Below are 4,017 nucleotides of genomic sequence, written 5' to 3'. Positions count from 1 at the left end.
ACACGTGTTGCCTTTTATATAAAATTACAGTAAATATTGCCGGGTTAGAAAACGAAGCGTGCATCCGGCAAACATATTGCGAGCCGCAGTGCATTATTAAATATTATTATCTGACGCTTAATAATGCGTTAGAGAAATCAGATCGTACCTGTTACGGTACGCATAATTACAGGTTTGCTCGACAGGGCCAAATGTCGCCGAAGTGGTTAACCTGGAACGCAACCCGTTGTGGCCGCACGTGACTTGCACGTGCGATCAATTTCTTTTCTATTACGAGCTTATCTGTGATTCGACGATGTGCTCTTTGTTGTTTGCAATAACTTCTCGAGAGAGAATTTGAGTGCAAAAGCGAATTAGCAATTAATAAGAGAGTGGGAGAGAAACTGCGTGAAAGTAAAAAAATATTTTGCATATATCATAAGTTGTTTTATACATAATTATAATAATATATTATAACGTATATGTGTGTAACTACATATTACGTTATATATGTATTATAAATATTATATATGTAATATTTACTAATACTATATATATAAAAAACTCACTTTAGACAATTTATAATTCGCATCAGATATCAGAACAAAATTCTATTTATAATTTTATATACTATGTATTTTAATTGTATATTTTATATACCTGTGTGTTTTAATTGTATTTTATATTTCATGATTAACAAAGTTATAAGTAAAATTTTATCTTAAATATTAAAATTATGAATTATTTAAATTTTCTATACTCTATGTATATTTTTGCGTATTACTTATTATTGTAACACATTCTTTCTATTTATTTATCTTTATATTATATAATATGTATTATTTATTATCGTTTTATAAGATAAAGCAAGGCAACTTGGTAACAGAAATTTTCAAATTGCATAAAAAATTGAAGCCGTATTCAATCAAACATACAAAACATACTATTGTGAATTTGATATTTTGTATGTTTAATTAAATACTATGCGATCTCAATCTTTTATACACAATTTGAAATTTTTTATTACTCTATCCAAATTACCCCTATCAATTAAATAAGTCGAAATGTATGTATGTATGTATTGATAATATAGACTGCACACAAATGTGAAAGCAACGTAACTAATACACTTTAGTACTTTTTAGCATCATAAGTTTCTCTTGCTCGCCAGTTTATAACCGGCTTTCTTCACTGCGATGGACTTTCGTTCGTGTCCGTCGGACAATTACGAATTCATGAAGTCGCTAGAGACTGTAGATACTTGAAAATTCTGTAAGTTCGATGGACAAAACCTATAGTTAGCCAAGTTAAATAACGAACAACATCTAATGGCGATGAAAACTCTTTTCACGAAGATGCCAAACGTAAGCGGTTTTTATACAACAGTTTCGATAGACAGTTGATGGCTTTGGAATGAAACATTATCATTCTACTAGTATCTCTAACAAACTGGAATAAAATATTTAAAAGAATATTCTAATGTTTAAGCAAGAGGATTAATAAATTTACTTACAAAATACATGTACGATTTAAAGTTCAATAACTTGGATCTTATATTTTGTATAATTAGTTGATGTTTTCTGCGTAAACTAATTATAGAAAGAGAAGCTATCAAAAAAAGGATTTCGTAATGCTTTGTATAATAAGAAAAACCTCTGATTGGATTAATTGGAATTTTGGTTGAAAATGAACGAATTAGAATTTTCTGGTTAAACTTATTAAAATTTTAGTTAACCGGAAATCTGATTGACATAATCAGAATCTTCTGGTTCTATTTTCAACCAGATATTTTTCTAAGTGTACACTATTTATATCTGATTTTGGTATCATAATAAATATTTATATGAATGATATATTATGTGCAGAGAAGTTATAATTGTCACGTTTTCAAAGATCCTTCAGTTAATCTCGATTTCACATCTTTTAATTATTGGCTACGTTTATTTCAATCTGAATATTTTAATAAATCAATTATATGTATATTTCGGCAGTTTAATGAAGTATTTAATCTTACACAATTTCAGATGAACACTTCCTCAGTAAACAAAACAAATCACTATAATTTGATTGTTTTGAATCCGGTTTCAGTAAAGTTCCAGTTGGTTCCTTCAAATTCAATTCATTTTTTAAATATTTTCATGAAGCGAATCGTGCGAATTTCTTTATATATAATTAGCTTATCATTTTCGAGAAAGTATACGTTCCGATCGGTTGTAGTTCTCCCGGCAACGTTCCGGGACGCTGTTCCTAGGAACGGGAACAACGGCGGTTCTTTATCAGATCGATGAAGAGGCGGCACCGCTACCCCAGCAACCAAGGGGTAGGCAGGCTCTGCCAGTCGCGCGCTCGACGAATGGGGTCGTAGCTGGGCTTTCAACCCTGGCATGGCTTCCGCTTTGCTGCTCATCGCTTTTCGATTTTAGTCCAGCGAGAGACCACCTGAACGATCGGTAGCACGGTAGGTGGTCTGCAGGTCGGCAGGAAGCTGCGGAAGGTTCCAATTTTCCGGCGCGAAATCGGCAAACGTCTGGAAGAGCATTTAAGAGATATTCCCGAAGTCACGCGGTGGTGAACTCTGCGGAAAATCGTACGTGGAACTGTTTAGCGATGTTTCTTGTGTAAATTTATGAGGAAATGCCTAAGTTGTCAATGGAAGTGCGAGGGAAATTAAAGAATGACAAGGAAATTTAAAGAGAGATTTGAGAGAAATATCTGAAATTACAACGCTATGTGTTTTATAGAAACTCAGAGACGATAGTTGTGACAGCAATTCGCAAATATTTGAGGCGTTAATGCAATTGCAAAGTGCAATTTAGAGAACTTTCTTCCAAGATTTAAGACTTATGAGAATTTTCTCTGTGAACTCTGCATCTTTTGAAAGAATTAAAGAATCGTAGACGATCGCTGTGATAGATAAACAAATCTGAGAGAGGACAATTGAAACATCAATGCAATTGCAAAATGCGATCTGAAGGATCACGTATTAAAAATATTTCAGAAATGAATAAAACCTGTATGATGAGAAGAACGGCCAAATATAATCGTAATATTTAAAATCAGACGTGTGTCTTCACTGAAAAAACCGTTTATGATTGCGAAAAAAGAATATAATTGGAGTGCTATTTTTAACTAATAAATGAAGAAATATATGTAAAACAGTGTTGACATATAATTACAATATTTTCCGATAAAGCTTTTCGAAAATATTAAAGTTTCTTTCAACAAGACAATAAACGAAACTATGCGTTAATTATAATAAAATAAACAGCAGTGTAACATTAGCAACGATATGGAATGACGGAGAAGATTATAAATCAACGTAACTAATTGAATCCCGATATAATTAATGTCCCGATTTATCATTCTTTTGCAACTGTAAGAAAGCAAATTAAAATTCTGCGTGAAATATAAGAGGGTTTTATAATCGAGAAAGAGGATAAAAATATAAGAACGTATAATAAGATGTTATTCTCACAGACATGCATCGCGAATATAAGAGATCATCGGGATGATGTTCGTAAGTAGTAAATCGTAATGTCGTAAGTGGCATTGTTGGACACGAACCGAAGCATCTCGAGGCGTGAGTACCAAGTGTTAACAAGTGTTTGGACAAATCTCAACACGTGCCCGGAGCGGTTCGTCAAGACACGTGCCGCTGTTTAGAAATATTATCCTGCACGCGCCTGGCTGGCACGTGTTGATCGTATCTTTCAATCCTCGAGACGTGGTCGAGGGTGCGCAGGTACGATCAGAAATTCCGGCAAACTATGCAATCGACACGAGGATTTTGAAATTTAATTGCTAGGCTCGTCCAATAATTAAACGATTATCATTCAAAGCGTCTAGAGCGAAGAATTAAATGGCGTGAGTTACACGACAGTCTCGTCGTTCTACGTCTAGTCATACAATCTAGTCGTATTTTTCGTTAATTAGTGATCGATCTTGAGACCCGATAAGGGGCGCTAAATTAAGGAAAGTATTTTATAATTAATATCCACGAGACCTTTAATTATTAAATCAGAGTGATTATTGGCGAAC

This window comes from Mycetomoellerius zeteki, unplaced genomic scaffold (assembly GCF_001594055.1).
Source record: "Mycetomoellerius zeteki isolate Tzet28-1 unplaced genomic scaffold, Tzet1.0 scaffold197, whole genome shotgun sequence".
Classification (NCBI taxonomy): domain Eukaryota; kingdom Metazoa; phylum Arthropoda; class Insecta; order Hymenoptera; family Formicidae; genus Mycetomoellerius; species Mycetomoellerius zeteki.
Note: the sequence above shows the minus strand (reverse complement) of the source record.